This window comes from Geotrypetes seraphini, chromosome 6 (assembly GCF_902459505.1).
Source record: "Geotrypetes seraphini chromosome 6, aGeoSer1.1, whole genome shotgun sequence".
NCBI lineage: Eukaryota > Metazoa > Chordata > Amphibia > Gymnophiona > Dermophiidae > Geotrypetes > Geotrypetes seraphini.
Window position 1 is genome coordinate 55,791 of NC_047089.1, and position 19,702 is coordinate 75,492.

Genomic DNA, 19,702 nt, shown 5'->3' on the forward strand with positions numbered 1-19,702 from the left:
CAGAGCTTGAGCTTCCTGGTCTGGGATGGATTGGAACGATACTCTCTTGGAGGAAGCTCTGGTGGAATCTGAGAGAAATGAAGAGAGTATCCTTCCCTGATGATGGAAAGTACCCAGAGGTCGGATGTAATTATCTTCCATCGGTGGTAGAAATGATGGAGACGACCTCCTATAGGGGGAAAATGAGACAGAGTCAGAACGGTGGAGGTTATGCTCTGTTTTAAACAGTCAAAAAGGCTGAGTAGCCTTAGGTGCAGCAGAAGGTTGAGGTTTCTGTTGTTTTTGAGGCTGCTGTTTCTTTAGAGGAGGGCGATTATAAGGAGCCGTCCTCGGAGTAAAAAGCTGCTGATAGATAGGAGCAGGGTGTGCAGGTTTTGCAGGAGCTGGCTTCGGCTTGGGTCTGACAATAGAAGCAAAGGATTTCTCATGATCAGACAATTTCTTGGTGGCTACCTCGATGGATTCATCGAAGAGTTCATTGCTGTCACAAGGGATATTAGCCAAGCGGTCTTGAAGATTAGGGTCCATGTCAATGGTACGAAGCCAAGCAAGACGACGCATAGCCACAGAACAAGCAGATGCCCGGGCAGACAACTCGAAGGCATCATAAGATGACTGCAGGAGATGCAATCTGAATTGAGATAAAGAAGCCAGGACTTCTTGAAATTCAAAATGCTTTTGAGTATCCAGATAAGTCAAAAACTTTGGCAATAGAGAAATAAGGAATTCAAAATAAGTGATGAATTGAAAATTATAATTGAGGACTTTAGAGGACATTATAGCATTTTGATAGTTGCGACGCCCGAATTTGTCCATAGTTTTCCCTTCCCTTCCAGGAGGAACGGTGGCATAAACCTTGGAAGGATGGGACCTCTTTAAGGAGGACTCGACAAGCAGGTATTGATGAGATAACTGTGAGTTGTCAAACCCTTTGCGATGCACAGTTTTATGCCTAGAGTCCAATTTTCCTGGAACAGCTGGTATGGAAAAAGGTGTTTCCATGCATCGACCAAAAGTCTGATTCAAAAGCTTATGAAGTGGAAGCTTAAGAGACTCTGCCGGAGGTTGAGGAAGATGCATGACTTCGAAATACTCCTTAGAGTATTTGGAGCCAGTATCTAATTGAAGGTCCAAGTCCATCTGACGAAGAAAAGATAAGAAAGATAGCTGATCTGCTAATGCTTTGCCTCGAGAAGGACTCGAGGACGTCGAGGCAGCCTGGGTCAAAGATGAAGCTTCGGCAGGAAAAAAGGCATCAAAAGAATATGGTGACTTGGATGAGGCAGCCGAAACCGGGACATCCTCGAGGTCCGGCATTGGAGACCTCGAACGAGGTGTCGGTGGTCTAGTTGAGGTTGGAGTAGATCGAGGCTTAGTGGAAGAAGGTCTTTCTTTAGAAGAAGAACTATGCCTGGTAGGATGCCTCGAAGAAGGCCTCGATCGTCGATGAGAACTATGCCTGGAAGCAGATCTCGAAGATCGATGAGACTTCGCCTCGGAGATGGAAGCAGCTGATGGTATCAACGAATGTATGGGACTGGAGGCAGTAGATCAAAGCTCCAGAGGCTTAGTGGAGGAACCTAGATGCACTCCCAAAGACTCTGCTCCTTGTATGGAGTGTGAGGATTCCTTCTGAGGCACTTGCAAAAAATCTGCTCCTTGCTGTACATGCACTGATGCCAGACCAGACACTCGCAGAGACTTTGCTTCCTGCAAAGAGTGTGGAAGGTCAGCCTGAGGCAGTGGAAGCAGCACGACCTTGTGGGAGACTGCTGAATGCCCAGGCTGGATAAGAGGAAGAAGCTTCGGTCCCATATTAGTATGAACTGCTTCTCCAACATGGTCTGGAAAGAAGCCGGCAAGGATGGATCCGCGTCTGAAACCGGACCACCTGCCGTGGCTGGAGGTTCCTTCGAGGTAGTGCGAGTGTGCTTCGACTTGGAAGTCTTAGGCAATTTAATCACCACCACTGGAACCGACTGCTGAGCTATCTGACCTGAGGAAACAGGGGAAGATACAGCAGATGTTGTCGAAGAAAGAGCCGCTGCAAACGATGAAGGTCTGATGAGGCTTGAGGTGGAAGCAGTAGAAGCAGGAGGAACCTCGGTAGGAGTCGAGGCCGAGGTCGCCTTTGAAGTCGAGGGATCAATAGAAGATTCCATTTCGAAGAGCTTGTCCAGGGATTCAAGACAAAATCAGACAAGTTCCTGCTGAACCAGAATGTATGCAGCTAGTCTCAGTTAGGGCGCTGTTCTTTGATCAGAGGGCCACCGTGTGAGCAGACTGATGGGCATGATGGACCACTGGTCTGACCCAGCAGCGGCAATTCTTATGTTCTTAAGTTTGGAGTTATTTCAAAGGAAAATTTGTAAGAACTTTTAAAGTGTGTATCAGAATTTAAACTGGATTTTTGTGGCTCATGGTGCTAAAAAGAAGTATTAAGTCCTGGGAAATAACAAATTTTAATCCCTCTGATTCAACTCATATTGCTTAATATTACTGGTGTTAAAGGCAAATGTTTTGTATTTAATTTCGTGTTCAGCTGTTTGTTTTCTCTGCTAGAGTGCATTCCTGCAGTCTTTTATAGTTAGTGGTCTATACTGTTGTGTGAAATTTGGAGAATCTGAAACTGTTTGTGGGGGACTGAATGTTCTTTTGAGAAATGAGTCTGGAGCCTTGGGAGTGATCTATTGTCTTAGGATTCTATGAAGTTCTGTGGTGCAGAGCTGTTTCTAGTCAGTATTCCTGATATACAGCACTGTCAGGTTCTGTGTGAGAAAGCTGTGAGACTGTGAGGTAATTATTAAGGAATGTCATTATTTCTGAATCAAATATATTTGGATATTCAGATAAAGTTGAAGTTGCTCAGATATTGTGTAATTGATTTCATATCAGAAGCATTTTTTTCCCTGGGATAGTCAGCTTAGGGATTAAAGAATCATCTGTTCTTTGCACATGTAGTTAGAAATGCATGGCCTTATCCTAAGAAGACACTGACTTTAGCCTGTATTCATCTAGGGAGGTTAAGATTTTGCTTCCTTTCATTTGTTTATAGATAGGATAATAGTAACCATTCAGATCTTCATAGGAGCTGCTGGTTCAAACATGTGGCAGTACAACAACTCAATGGTACCCAACATAAGAAAGCAGTGATACTGGTTTTTTAAATGCTTTATTTTTGTGTGCGCACATATATACTTTTTTTTGTATTTTATTGAACTTTGGGAAATACAAACACTCTGTGGTTATGAATATTCTGGAACAAAGTTGGTATTAAGTTGAAAGGCATGACATGTTTGAGGTTTGAATATTATCACAAACTATAATAGTATAATCAATGTAAATTTGATTATTCGTGAATGGTAAATTAGCTTTACTATTCATTTAAATTTAATTTACCTTATTTAAACAACATCTGATAACAATTGTTGGACATACTTATGTAGTTTTCTTTCGCCCTCAATTGTTATTGGGGGGTTTTTAGTTGCAATAAATGAATAGAAATATCTAAGTGTTTAACCTCTGTGTTGTGTGAATTGAAGGGGAAACCTATCGAAACATCTGCCTGTGATTATAACATCTCATACATTTAATTATAATAATTAAATTGTAATGTAATTGCATCACTTCATCACTGGGGTGAAGTCGGGGTGAGCCTTTATGAATGATCTTAAACACTAATAATATTTTGTAGATTATATGGTCCATGCTCAATTATTAGCAGTGGGGTCACATGCTCATATTCCTGGAAGCAGAAAGTAACATCACAGCAATATTCTGCATCAGGTGCAATTAAACAGCAAGGGTATTTACAGGTGTACAGTATAAGAGGTTAGACTTAAAAGCAGCTGCAAAATGGTGGTGCCTGGCTTTGAATAGGCCCAGAGAAGGAGCATGGCATGCCAACCTTGAGTGCTGTGTACAACTCTGGTCACTACATCTCCAAAATGATGAAACTGAATTAGAAAAGATAGAAAGAAGGTTGACCAAAATGATAAAGGGGTTGGAATGACTCCCCTATAAATGGAAGGCTAAAGAAGTAGGGGTTGTTCAGCTTGGAAGGATATGATGGAAGTTTACAAAATCACATGTGGGCTGGAACACTTTAGTAGGAAATGTACTTTTACTCCTTGAAAGAGTAATGGGACACCCCATAATATGAGTAGCAGATTTAAAACAAAGAACAATCAAGTTTTGGAATCTTTTTGCAGAGGATGTGATCAAGGCATCTAGCCAAACTGAGTTTAAAATTCCTAGAGGAAAATCCCTCATGTTAAATAATGATTAAGTTGAAATATGAAAGCCACCATGTAACCATGGAGTGAATTGCAAGAAATGGATCTGCTGGATATTTTCTAGTGACCCTAACTGTTACTGTCAAGGACAAAAAGCTGGTCTCAATGAACTTTTAATGTGACCTGGCATTGCATGCAGAAATACACCACATATTGTGCTACTCCTTTCCAATGATTTCAGCTTTCTGTGCATCTTTTCCTTACATCTCTCCCAAAAAGAGAGTGCTACCTCACCATAAATGCACTTGTTTATGCTGTGTGAGTATTCTCCAGCATCCCATGTCCCATATATTACATCGTCTGATGCAGTAACAGCATGGGAATTTATCTCCCAATCCTTTGAAGTACAATCTGAGGGCAGAAGAGCAGCAGGTGACTGAGCTAAGGGTTTATTTTTAAGCTCCGGAAACAGGAAACTGACAATGGCTGGGAACATCCGGTTATTGGAATATGAGGAAGTTTGTACTGATTTCAGCCAGAGCTTTTCCTGTCTGTGACCACTGGACCTGACCACCGTATAAGGCTTGGGAATACGAGAGCCACCATGACTAGGAAAAATGTGTCAGAAGAGCCATGACACTGAAAAAATACTACTTTACCTTATTTTCATAAATTCTACATAATTGAGAATGAAATATCAATAACAGCAGACAAGAATGGGAGATATCATTGTGTAAGATCTCATTTGAATACAATAATTTACATTTAAAGCATGAGTCCTGTAAAAGGAAGGTACAGTTGTCTAAAAAACAACAACAACAAAACCAGATCTAAGCTAATGTAATCTAAACCTTAGATCTGAACTTAGATTTCAGCTACCAGCAAAAAGATTACCTAACATTTTGTTTTGATTTTTTTAAATTTAACTCATATATTTTCATTGGTAACTTAAGACAAGTTACATACAAAGAGGGATCATAATCTAAGGGTCCGATATTCAGCATTATTTAGGTGGTGAAGAATGGCTCCTGGCTGGCTATGAGAATAGCACAAAGCCAGCTATCCACTGATATTCAGCAGAGGATAGTGGCCATCTCAAGCTGAATATTCTGGTCTCCAGATTGGTCAATACTCAGCTATATTGTGCAACATAGCTGGTCACTGCCAATATTCAGTGCCTTGCTGGCTAAGTTCATTGACCAAACACAACCTCCTAAAAGGGTTGAATATCTTTGGCTGTTGAGACTTAGCCAACTAGCTGCTGAATATTAGTATAGTTGGCTATGTCTCAGCCGACCAAAAATAGACCAGGAATTCAATGGCAGTGGCTGGATATGGCATTGGCATTGAATTTTTGGTATCACCATCAACCACAGGAGATCGCTGGCAATCTCCCATGGTCTGAGTATGAGCCTGTAAGCATCTACTTATCAAGAGGCATTCGATATTTAACACAGATTTAATGCACATGAGGAGGGGAATTTTATAAAACATGTTGAAATCTTATGCAATGAGGTCATACCTACCTACTCTGCACCTTCAGTCTAAGTACTATAGCTGTGACATTTTCTACAGACACAGAGATACCTATGTGGAGCAGAGGAGTAGCCTAATGTTTAGAGAATTCAGAATCTGCTGACCCACCTTGTGATCTTAGGCAAGTCACTCAGTCATCCATTGCCTCACTTTAAAGGCATTGGCACTTGTATATTGCCTCTCTTGTACTTTTTCTTATATTACCACATTCAAAGTGGTTTACATACAGGTATTTCAAGCATCTCTATCTGTCCCAGTAGGCTCACAATCTGTCTAATGTCCTTGGGGCAGTAGAGGATTAGGTGACTTGCCCAGGGTCACAAGGAGCAGTGCAGGGTTTGAACCCACAACCTCAGGGTACAGAGGCTGTAGCTCTAACCACATCACACTCTTCTCCTTAGGGCTGATGCAAAAATATCTCCACATGGTTACCAGGGGGTTAGAGCACTTTTGCCACAGGTAGAGTTTTGGCACAGGTGTTAGCTAATGCAGATACCCTGACCTACACACTGCAATAAAATGAAGGCAAATGTGATAACAACACAAGATGCAAACAAGAATAAAGTTTTGCACACTCAGCTGGTCTCTACTCTGCACCCTTCCCCCCCATTATTACTACACATAAAACAACTTTAATGACTTCTTTACACACAAAACACAGAGAGACCTTTACCAAATACAGAACAAGGGATCACAAATAGAAATTGAACTGGGAGGAAGTGATGTCATTTCTATGAATGGCAGCCTAATCCTTGAGCTCCGATGGGGCTTGAGCCATTTTGCAAAGTTATAGCTTCCTAAGCTTGAGTTTGATCCCATACTCATCACCCAGGGCCCTCCGATATAACAATCAAAACCTACTCGCCATACCGTCAAAACGCAAACTGTTTTACGATACCACTCGCAAATCCATTTTTTTCAGTCACTGCCCCCTCTCTGTGGAATGCCCTCCCATTAGATCTTCAATTAGAGAACTCTCTTGAAAAATTTTAAGCCAAACTTAAAACTTTTCTCTTTAAGGATGCGTACGAGATTCACCCCATGACTCCTCCTCACTTTTAAAACAAAAAACTCTAACCAACCGGCGTTCATAGATAAACTTTTGATCCCATACTCATCACCCAGGGCCCTCCGATCTAACAATCAAAACTAAACTAAACTAAACCTTAGGTTTGTATACCGCATCGTCTCCACGATCGTAGAGCTCGGCACGGTTTACAGGACTAAGATAGAATGGAACTCCAAAGGATGGTTGTGGATTAAGAGTAAAGGAGGAATAGAGGGTTTAGGTACCAGAGAGGGGGGAGGTGTTACATTTTTGAGAAAAGCCAAGTTTTCAGATGTTTTCGGAAGAGTTGGAGGGAGCTCAAATTTCGGAGAGGGGATGTAAGGTTGTTCCAGAGCTCAGTGATTCTAAAGGGGAGGAATGTCCCTAGTTTTCCAGCATGGGATATACCTTTTATAGACGGGAAGGATCGTTTTAATTTTTGGGAGGATCTGGTGGAATTGGGATTAGAGGAATTCCAAGATAGTGGAATAATGGGAGGAAGAATGCCGTGAAGGATCTTGAAAGTTAGGCAGGCACATTTGAAGTGGATCCTGAAGATTATTGGAAGCCAGTGAAGCTTGGACAGAAGTGGTGAGACATGATCAAATTTACTTTTTGCGCCGCGTGAGCGGACTGCTGGGCATGATGGACCTCAGGTCTGACCCAGCATAGGCATTGCTTATGTTCTTATGTTCTTATGTAATGGGGAGGGAGGGAGGGGTGTTGCTGAAAGACATCTAAAAATCCTTGCAGGCTTGACTGCAGGGAATTATTTTTGTAAAATCATGTTTTGTTATGTGACTGGCATTATTTAGACTTTAATTTCTATGAATGAATAGAATGAAAATGATATAAAATTACTTGCTTGTTTTTATGTGCGTGCACTGAAGGAAAGTGGAGAGAGAGTGGGCTGAGGACGCTGAAGGGAAATGGGGAAGAGAGTGGGGAGAAGACGCTGATTTATAAATTGACAATTGTACAGAATATTGTTTCTTTTTATAGTTTCAAGTTTTATTTATATTTGATTAATCGCTTAATTAAAATTGTTTCTAAGCGAGTTACAATATATGAAAGTAACATATAATTAAACATACTATTAAAATAAAAACGACATACTGGATATTAAAAAAAAACTGGCAATTTACACAATAAATACAATTAAAATATATATATATTTACATAATGAGTATAACTGATGAACTAATATAGTTATATAGTTATATAGTGAGAAAAGGAAAGATAAACATAAAAAGGGAAGAGTTAGGGAAGAAAGCAAGAGAAAGAAGAAGAGCTCAATAGCAATTTATAAGTTGAAAGCGTCCTTAAATAAAAAGCTTTTTAAATTCTTTTTATACTTTAATATATAAATAAATATACTTTAATATATAAATAAATCTCTCTTCCAAAATAGGAGGACATCAAGTGACAGAAACTCAAACCTACAATCTAACACTCTACACTCCATTACCACAGCATGGGGAAGAAGACCAACACACACTAAGACTAGACCACACCGGCACACCAAATCACTTATATATCCAAACACAATCCACAACTATCACACAGAGATATCCACACTCAAATGCGCCTACTTAAATATCAAAGCGCTAGATCCAAAAACAGAGCTTATAAAAACCTATATAACACAAGATAACCTGGACTGTCTTTTCCTCACAGAAACCTGGCTAACCTCTGACTCAGACCCCAGAATAACTGAAGTCTGCCCACAAAGATACAAAATTACAGTGGTCTGCAGAGAAAAAAAAAAGAGGCAGAGGCCTAGCAATCTTAATCAAACAAGATCTAACCCTTAATATAATTGAGAAAACATCTAACCCGTACATGGACCTTTTAGCTTGCCAACTCTCAAGCACCACACTAAAAGACACACTAAACTGCATGCTCTGCTACATAGCGCTGGGAAACTGGTCTTTAGCAAGAACCGAAGTGGAAGACTTCACATACCAAAACTCACTAATAGCAACCTACAACCTACTCCTAGGAGACCTAAATCTACACCTAGATGATCAATCATCCAAACAAGTAGACAACTTTCTCTCATTTCTCAAAGCCTTATCCTTCCAAATGCTAAATCCACAAACAACTCATAAAAAAGGCCACCAACTTGATATTGCAGCCTTCATGACCCACCAACCATCCTTAACAGAAATTCATACATCTAACGGAACATGGTCCAGATCCATCTGGTCAGACCACTACACCTACACTTTCAACATCAACTGGACCAAAAACAAAAAAAAAAACTATAACAAAACTCAATAAAGTAACATACACCTCACGCAAACACATCGAACCCTCCATATTCTGGTCTAAAATAGATGAAACTATTCTAGAAAACAACCCCGAGGACTTCATCTTACATTGGGAAAGACCTCAATCAACACCCTTGATGATTTAGCCCCACTGCAAACCAAATCCAGGCCCAGCAGGAGATCAGATAAATGGTTCGACTCCGAACTGCTACAACTCAAAAGACAATGTAGACAACTAGAGAGAAAATGGAGAAAATCAAACTCGGATCATACAAAATCCGCCTGGAAAAAAATCAAGTTTCAAGTTTCAAGTTTATTATTTTTCTTGATTAATCGCTTTATCTAATTCAAAGCGATGTACATAGTAAAAAATAATTAAAAGAAAACATACAATACAAACTTTAAATACTTACAATGAATAATATAAATTACATTACATTGGGTAAGAGGGGTTTATGAAATACATTTGTCGAATAAAAAGAGATACATTGGAGAAACACAAACAATACAAATCAGAATTAAAGGGCAAGAGAAAAGCACACTACACCAACCTAATAGGCACTGAAATCCAAGACACCAAAAAATTATTCCAAATTCTAAAAGCCCTAACCAACACCAAACCCTACCTGACCACTAATAATACTACCCCCCCTCAGCCACTCTATTAGCAGAACACTTCCAAAATAAAATTACCAATGCAAGAGCTACCCTCAATGACACCTCTACCCATCCTAACGAATTCACAATTCTTCCCACAGATAGAGATTCTACTGCAGCAGATAGAATATGGTCTCAATTCCCCAACATACAATGGCTTGAATTCAACAAATACTACAAAAAATACAGCCATGCATCCTGTGACCTCAACAACTGTCCACCATATCTCCTAAAAACATCCAGCACAAAATTCCGCGCTCTTCTTCTAAACTGGATACAAATCTCGCTAATAAATGGCCACTACCCTACCAACCTCAGCGAAATCATCATCACCCCGATCCTCAAAGACCCCAAAGGACCGATAGACCAAACAACCAGCTACAGATCCATTGCCTCTATTCCACTCTACATCAAAATAATAGAAGGATTAGTTGCCAAATTCCTCTCCAATTACCTAGAAAACCATAACATACTCCATCCCACACAATCCGGCTTCAGAAACAACTTCAGCACAGAAACACTACTAGGATCTCTCTTGGACACAGCCAGACAATATCTCAGCAAAGGAAAAAAAATGATGCTCATACAACTAGACCTTACCGCTGCATTCGACTTGGTGGACCATAACATTCTACTACAAATCCTGGATACAATAGGTATCACAGATAAAGTATACACATGGTTTGAAGGATTCCTTAAATCAAGAACCTATAGAGTAAAATCAGACAAACAAAAATCTGAACCTTGGTCAAACCCCTGCGGAGTTCCCCAAGGATCCCCTCTACCCCCGACTCTCTTCAATCTCTATACAGCCTCCCTCAGCTCTCACCTGGACAAACAAGGCATAACCTCCTACAGCTATGCCGATGACATTACCATTCTCATACCCTTCGATCAACCTGAACTCTCCATGACGAACACAATATACCAAACACTAAAATCAATAGCAACCTGGATGAAAGATCACAAACTGAAATTGAACCCAGATAAAACGAAATTCATTCTCCTAGAAAACAGAAAAATACCAACCATAACCAATATTGAAATTAACGCAATCAACTACCCCATACAAACCACCCTAAAACTGCTAGGAATAACTATCGACAGATGCTGCACCATGCAACCGCAAATCAATAAAACAAAACAAAAGTCATTCTTAGTCATGAGAAACTTAAGACAAGTTCGGAAATTCTTCGAGAAAACTCAATTCCAGCTCATAGTTCAGTCCTTAATACTAGGCCTACTTGACTACTGTAATATCCTCTACCTCCCATGCCCTACAACCATAACAAAACAACTACAAACTATCCAAAACACAGCACTAAGACTCATCTACTCATTAAAGAAATATGATCACATTACAGAAGCATATCTCCAATCGCACTGGCTTCCGATCCCAGCAAGAATACAATTTAAATTCTACTGCCTACTATTTAAGACTTTATACGGAGACAGTCCAAACTACCTGAATAACTGTCTCATCCACAACACCGCAACCAGACATAGGAAAACTCACACCCCATTCTCATACCTCCCAATTAAGGAGGTCAAACGGAAAAAACTATATGATGGCCTCCTGGCCACTCAAGCAGCCAAGCTAGACAACCAAATCGCCAATCTACTGACGGCATCCCTCGACTACAAGACTTTTAGAAAAGAAATAAAGACCATACTCTTCAAGAAAACTCTGAAAAAAGAAATAATACCGCAAGTCTCAAACTCCACCTCTCACTAAAGCCAACTACCCCAATCAAATAACCTTACCCATTTCTTACTCTTTTTGAAAATGACCAATTTTTTTTTTTTTTGTAAGTTCTTGTTGTAATACATCTTGGATAATTCTTTTGTAATCCGCCTTGAACTGCAAGGTAATGGCGGAATAGAAATCCCTAGTGTAATGTAATGTAATATAATAAGTTCAATATAAAACAATTCAAGGCTTGTGTGGATGGAATTAGGTGGTTTGTGGGGATGAGGGCCGAGCTTACGGGAATTAGTCCAATAAAATGGTATTTTCATATTTCTCATTATTTGTTTTATTTTTATTTGTTAATTTGTAAAGTGGTGATTATTATGTATCAGCTTTTTCAAATTTACATCTACTGTCTTTATATTTTGCACAGTATTAGAGGACATGTATTACTGTTTTTGTGGTGTTGTGGTGTTGCATTGTATGCAGAGTCTGGTTTCTTGGCAGTTCAATTTAACTTTTGTCTACATATTTCTATTTTTAGTTTGTGATTATTCCATATTGGGCAAAGGTGTATCTGTCTGTGTGTATGAAAGGGACATGGCTTTCTGATAGCATCGACTGTACAGGATCAATTGACTGCGCAGGATCTGGTTTGTTTAGTTTTACAATGTATGTGTTGGTGTTCTAGTGCTCACTGCAGTGTTTAAAATGTACGATATGTGGGTTGTTACTAAAAAATCATTTTTCATATAGATGGGGGGGGGGTGTCAAACAAATGATGGGCCCCCGGTGTCACATATGCTAGGTACGCCACTGGTACCAAGTAACATAGAAATTGACGGCAGATAAGGGCCACGGCCCATCTAGTCTGCCCACCCTGATGACCCTCCCTTACCTTTGCCTAGTGAATAGAGCCCACGTGTCGATCCCATTTGGCCTTAAAATCAGGCACGCTGCTGGCCTCAATCACCTGCAGTGGAAGATTATTCCAGCGATCAACCACCCTTTCAGTGAAAAAGAATTTCCTGGTGTCACCTCGTAGTTTCCCGCCTCTGATTTTCCACAGATGCCCTCTTGTTGCCGTGGGTCCCTTGAAAAAGAAGATATCTTCTTCCGCTACGATGCGGCCCGTGAGATACTTGAACGTCTCGATCATGTCCCCCCTCTCTCTGCGCTCCTCAAGCGAGTATAGCTGCAGTTTGTCTAACCTTTCTTCGTACGGGAGATCTTTGAGTCCCGAGACCATCCGGGTGGCCATTCTCTGTACCGACTCCAATCTCAGCACATCTTTGCGATAATGTGGTCTCCAGAATTGCACACAGTATTCCAGGTGGGGCCTCACCATGGATCTATACAATGGCATAATGACTTCCGGCTTACGGCTGACGAAACCCCTGCGTATGCAACCTAGGATCTGTCTTGCCTTGGATGAGGCCTGCTCTACCTGACTGGCAGCCTTCATGTCCTCACTGACGATCACTCCCAGGTCCCGTTCTGCTACCGTTCTTGTTAGGATCTCACCATTAAGAGTATAAGTCTTGTATGGATTATGGTTGCCTAGGTGCATGACTTTGCATTTTTTGGCATTGAAGTTGAGTTGCCAGGTCCTAGACCAGCGCTCCAGTAGGAGTAGGTTGTGCATCATGTTGTCGGGCATTGAATCTTCGTCCGTTGTGCATTTTCCCACTACATTACTTAGTTTGGCGTCATCGGCGAATAAGGCTATTTTACCTCGAAGCCCTTCTGCCAAGTCTCTTATAAAGATGTTGAATAGGGTCGGTCCTAAGACCGAACCCTGTGGCACTCCACTGATCACCTCCGTCATTTCTGAGGGGGTGCCGTTCACCACTACCCTTTGAAGCCTACCACCAAGCCAGTTCCCAACCCATTTCGTCAATGTGTCACCTAATCCTATAGAACTCATCTTGTTCAGTACTGTCTACTGCTCCCACTGCAGCTCTCTGACACCTCTAAATATCCCTCCTTAGTACTTCAGCCACCCAGGTTGGAGGACAGAGTGGTTGGAAAAAATAGAACATAAGCACATAAGCAATGCCTCTGATGGGTCAGACCCAAGGTCCAACGTGCCCAGCAGTCCGCTCACGCGGCGGCCCAACAGGTCCAGGACCTGTGTAGTAATCCTCTAACTATACCTCTCTATGCCTTTTTCCAGTAGGAAATTGTCCAATCCTTTCTTGAAGTTTATAAATGACGAGGTTGTCAATGTAGTAAGCAAATGCTGGCAAGCTTTATAGGCAGCGCCTAATAAGACGGTGCAATCTGTTGGCAGAAGATGGAAGACAGAGTTGGACGAGTTCCCGGAGGAAAAGTGCCTGAGAGCCACGAAGGAGCTGGACGGACTGGAAAGCCTGAAAGCTCCTCGGCCTTACCACTTTTTTGTAGCAGAGGTAACAAAAATCCCTGCAAAAGTCTCGCAAGGTGGCAGACTGAGGAGAGCAGAGCGCGCAAAAGCCGTGACAGGAGCGCTTTTCCCTCCCGCCCCCACTAAAGTTACAGCTTCCCACTCCCTCCTCCTCCTCCTCCTCTTTGTTCCTCTGCGCTCCCATCCGTCGCCCCCTCCTTCCCTCCCCTCCTCAAACCTCTCTCCACAGCTGTACCGTCTCCATGTTCTCCTCTTGGAAGCGCTCCTGATGCAAGGCTCCCCTCCACCCCACCCCCCATATGCAGAGCAGGGAGCGGGGATCCGATTGCAGCCGGCCGCTCAGTCGCAGCCGTCTCGCGCTCCGGAGCAGAGGGAGAGGGTGTCGCGCGCTCGAGCAGATGGAGCCGCCTAGGACGCCGCCAGCTGCCCAGGGGTGAGTGCGCGCCTCGCTTTCTCCTCTTCCTCCGACCTTGCTTTTTCTTTCCTCGCTCTCTCCTTGCCCCCCCCCTCCCTCCCCGCTCTGCCTCCATCTTCCCCGTTTCTTTGCCTCATTCTCTCTTTCTTGTGCTCACGTTTACCGTTAGTTCGCACCTCATCTCCTACCTCCACAACGGCCCTTTCCACTTCAGCTTCTGCTCTCCCCCACCTCCACCCCTGCTTGTTCGTTCTCCAGCATCTCTACCCTCAGTCCCTTCCCCCCTCCGTCCTTCTTTCTTCATATTTCCCAGAACAGTCTTCCATAAATGAAATGCATACGGTCTTGACTAGAATGTAAAGTCTAACAAGGATTAGAGCGTTGCCCATCTTTTGCCTCCCGTCCTTTTTTTAAATTTTTTTTTTTTTTTTGGGGGGGGGGCATCCTGTCGGAGACACTTTGGGGCCCTAAGGCTGTTTGCCAGCTCCTTTGCTCCTTAGAATGTATTTGTGTTGACCTGAGCTGCCCCTTCCCTGCAACACCTCACAGAGGCCCCTGCACGGACACCTCCCTCCCCCTTCCCTCGGAAAGGCTAAAGGGAGGCCCCTGGGACTCCCTCCTGCCTCCCCTTCTCTTTCAGCTTTGTTCGATCCAGAAGCAGGAGGGGGAGGGGTGACCAGTGATGGGCATACATGGAAATGTTATAGAGCTTGCAATTGCCATGCATTTGGATGTAAAATCCATGACATAAATAGCTGGCTCCTTCTATAACTAGAATATACTGTGTATAGCTTTAGAGCAGCTGTGACTTTTCTCTACAAAAGTCTAAGATTCACACTAAGAGGAATAAACCAAAACATGCACAGATTCAGAGAGAGAGAAGCGGCTGCTCTTCACCACTTACAAAACCTTTTCAAACAAATAGAGAAAATTGTTTATGGATGGGTTTTGAAGGTTGCTGATTCAAAGTCTGAACTAAAAGTTCTTCCCAAAAATTAGCTCCAGGTTTTAACCCTTAGACAGGTTTATTGATCTCCCTCCCCTCACCCCCAGCCTCCAAGCACAAGAAACAAAGGAGAAAAGAAATGTCAGACATACTAATAGGAATGTGAAAACTGGCAAAACAATCCCAGGGAGTCATTATCTTCTCTAGTTGACTTTTTTCTTTTTTTTTACATCAATCTGATTGACAACCAATGAAAGGGAGAGGGTACCTAAGTGGAGGTTATATGGTGCAGCATCTCACAGATAAAGAAAGAGTCATCCTGCTCCCAAAGTGCAAAGTCTTAGAGATCCAGAAAGATGCATAGACCAGGACATCCTATTTTTCAAAAATGGCCAAATCCAAAATAGTTACACAATCACAGTGTGAAAGCAGATAAAGACCAATGTTAGCCAAAGAAGAGCAACCAAAATGGTCAAGGGGATGGAACTCCTCTCGTATGAGGAAAGACTAAAGAGGTCAGGGCTCTTCAACTTAGAAAAGAGACGGCTGAGGGGAGATAGGACTGAAGTCTACAAAATTCTGAGTGGAGTAGAAGTGAATCAATTTGTTTACTCCATCAAAAATTACAGAGACTAGGGGACACTTGATGTAGTTACAGGAAAATACTTTTAAACCCCATAGGAGGAAATTTTTTTTTTCACTCAGAGAATAGTTAAGCTCTGAAACACATTGCCGGAGGTTGTGGATGAGCAATTAAAATAGCTGGTTTTAAGAAAGGTTTGGACAGTTTCCTGGAGGAAAAGTCCATAGTCTATTATTGAGATAGACATGGGGGAAGCCGCTGCTTGCCCTGGATCGTTAGTATGGAATGTTTCTACTTTTGGTTTTTTTGCCAGGTACTAGTGACCTGGATTGGCCTCTGGGCATTAGTCAGACCCGGTAAGGCTATTCTTATTTTCATTAGCTTTGCTTTGGGCATCATTTTTTTTCTTTGCTTGCTCCAAACATTGACCTGCACTTAATGCTCTGTTCATGTGATAGAGAAATCAGCCTTTGAGACTCTTGACAAAGGCATGGATGCTGAAACCATGTCAGTGTCAAGTCTTCGTAGTGCTTCTACTAATAAAGTGAACTTTGAACTTTACACCCGTGCCTGAATTATTGACATCCCATCCTCACGACTTTTCCATTGTGCTGCTTCCTTCATCATCGAGGCCTTTCTGGGATTTCTCTTCAGTGTATTCTTATTTTCTAATATTTATTTATTTAAACATTTATATCTCTTATAGTCTAAGTGGTGTACATTCAGGTACTCAAGCATTTTCCTCTATCTGTCCTAGCAGGCTCACACTCTATCTAATGTAAAATAGTAACACAGTAATTGTGTAAAAGCACATAAAATAGTAATACAGTAACAGTGTAAAAGCAGATAAAGTTCAATGTTAGCCAACATAAAATAGTAATACAGTAACTGTGTAAAAGCAGATAAAGTTCAATGTTAGCCAACATAAAATAGTAATACAGTAACAGTGTAAAAGCAGATAAAGACCAACGTTAGCCAACATAAAATAGTAATACAGTAACAGTGTAAAAGCAGATAAAGACCAACGTTAACCAACATAAAATAGTAACACAGTAACTGTGTAAAAGCAGATAAAGTTCAATGTTAGCCAACATAAAATAGTAACACAGTAACTGTGTAAAAGCAGATAAAGTTCAATGTTAGCCAACATAAAATAGTAATACAGTAACAGTGTAAAAGCAGATAAAGTTCAATGTTAGCTATCTGGTCTGTCTAATTCTACCCCAAGGGCTAGAGGATCAGGAGAGACAAGCACAAAATAGTAACATAGTAACACAGCAACAGTATAAATTTTGAAAGATAAATGTTAGCTATTCAATCTGCTCAATTATGGCCTAAGGCAGGGCTACTTAGATGACGGACCTCGGTCCATAGTCTGGACCATGGATCTGTGCTGAGTGGGCCGCTGTGTCTATGAGGAAAATAGAGGTTAGATTCTAGCAACATCTGTTGTGCCTCAAAACTGCGGAAAGTGAATAATGGATCCTTTAGGGAAAACAGGGTTAGGTTCCTGCAAATATTTTTTATTTGTAGTACTGCTTATAGATGTAATGTTTTTAAACAATAAACATTGCACACAACAGGGTCTAAAAATAAATATAGTAATGTACTATACAGTATTGCACTCCAGAGTAAGCAATTTCGGTAGTCTGCTCATCAACCAAAGCAATGCACCATGGTTTTCTCACTATTAGAAGGATAGTAATTCTGCAGTGAGAACAGAATATGGTAACACTGATTGTTTTCCAATAAAAAGTGGTGTCCTGGCAGGTAAGGATGCATCTTGTCACCTTACATGTTCAAACCATCTTCAGAAAAGCAGATCTGGAAGGAAAGTGCATTGGTTTAAAAGTTGGTGGTCGAAATATAAATAAGCTGTGCTATGCAGATGATACAATGCTCTTCACCAGCAGCAAAGAAGACATTGAGCAAAGTCAAAGCCGAAAATCCTAACATTGGATTAGAATTAAACTAAACTAAACTAAACCTTAGGTTTGTATACCGCACCATCTCCGCATGCGCAGAGCTCGGTACGGTTTACAGAGATTAAGAGGAAAGGAATTACAAAGAAGGGATATAGGAGAGGGACTGAGAAGATAGAGAGGGGCAGGGTACTAGAGAACGGGAGGAGATTAGATTTTTGAGAAGAGCCAAGTTTTCAAGCGTTTACGGAAGGATTGGAAGGAGCTAGAATTTCTGAGCGGGGATGAGAGGTTGTTCCAGAGTTCCGTGGTTCTGAAGGGGAGGGATGTTCCAAGTTTTCCTGCGCGGGATATACCTTTTATAGATGGGAAAGATAGTTTCAGTTTTTGGGAGGGTCTAGAAGAGAGCGGGTTTGATGAATTCCAGAAGAGTGGGATAACGGGAGGAAGGACGCCATGTAGAATCTTGAAGGAATTGAACATAAACAAGGCAAAGATCACGAACACAGAAAATGATAAAGATTTTGAGCTTGAAGTCGATAGAATAGAAGTTGTAAAGGATTTCAATCTCCTGGGCTCTTTCATAAACAAAGGGAAGAAATAATTTGCAGAATAGCACTTGGTCGCTGTTCAATGAAGGCTCTGAACAAAGTATTTGAAGGCAAGAAAACAACACACCAGTTGAAGATCACACTTGTCCACACTCTCAGTGGTCAATTATGGATGCACTGGAGCTCATAATCGAAATGAAATACACTTCTCCCTCCGTATTCACGGTGATTAGGGGATTGACTAACCTGCGAAGATGGAAAAACCACGAATAACAGCTAGTAGGCTCCAGAGGGCAGACAGAGTGCCGGGATTGAGCTGAAAGGGAGAAGTGGGCAGATCGGAAGCAGCTGCAGGCTCGCACTTGAAAGCCTTACCTGCTGCATGCTGAGGCTCACTCCTGGAGGCACCGGCTCTAAGAAGTGCTCCTATTGCACCACGCTGACAAGCGGGTTGCTGCAGCCACTTTAAATTCCCAGTGATGAGAGGAGCCTGACTTTCTGTCTCGTCGCAGTCCGCATTCCGGCTGTGCTGCCATTAAAGTGCTACACCAAAGCGCATGCAGCCTGACCCCTGGACCCGCAGCGCCCACCCATGCGCCACATCCCAGAGCTCCCATTGGCTGGATGGGATTTTTGGAAACCCTCTGCCTCTCCCATTGGGTGAGGGCCTCAACTGTCAAACCGGCTTTGGTGCTTCCATTTCTCAAGCTCAGTGAAGCCGGCACTGCCTGTACGTGGGTTTGGAGTTTGCAAAATATTCATATTGGTGACTGGATGATGTAATTTGGGGTGCATAGCCAGCCGATGAAAAATTGCGAATAAGCAAAACCGCGAGTGCTGGATCCGCGAATATGGAGGGAGAAGTGTATGTCTAAAAATCTGCCCGAGTCAACATTTGGACGACCTAAAAGACAGGTTGTCCAAATGCTGATAATGGAAACAGGTTTTTAGATGTATCTAGAGGTTTTTTAGGCCTCTGACTTTCACTGTAAGTCCACAGCGAAAAGGGGCATTTTTCGAGGAGTGGTTAGGGCGGGAGGTAGGATGGAAGTGGGCTGACCAAACTTAGTCATCCTGCAGCAATAATAGAAAGTTTGATGAGGTTGCCTGGACAAAACTTACACATTTTGATCAGTTTAGCGGCCCAGGCAACCTGTCCCCCCCCCCCTCATGAAGACTACTGGCAAAAGGGATGCCCAGGCACTCCAGTCGGACCCCCCCCCCCCGAACCCCCGAATGATTGCCAGTAGAAGAGATGCCCAGTTTCTCCTGCCAGACCCCCCCATCCCCGCAATGATCGCCGGCAGGAGAAATGCCCAATCTCTCCTGCTACACATCCCCCCCCCGAACCCTGCAACAATCACCAGCAAGAGAGATGCCCAATATCTCCTGCTGGACACCTCCCCTGTAAATCCCCAAATGATCGCCAGCAGGAGATATGCCCAGTTCCTCCTGCCAGA

At 42.2% G+C, this 19,702-nt stretch overlaps 1 protein-coding gene across 2 annotated transcripts in view; it reads left to right on the plus strand.

The window, feature by feature from the left end:
• The window catches only part of DCHS1 (dachsous cadherin-related 1), a 309,730-nt gene that overhangs the window by 38,610 nt on the left and 251,418 nt on the right, over positions 1 to 19,702 (plus strand). Inside the window, exon 1 of one of the 2 annotated variants that reach the window (XM_033949395.1) lies at positions 14,058 to 14,258. The exons of the other annotated variant lie outside the window; for it this stretch is intronic. The gene's annotated coding sequence lies outside the window, so the exon portion shown is untranslated. Of the gene's footprint in view, positions 1 to 14,057; positions 14,259 to 19,702 lie in introns of those variants that run through there. 2 annotated transcript variants of the gene reach the window in all.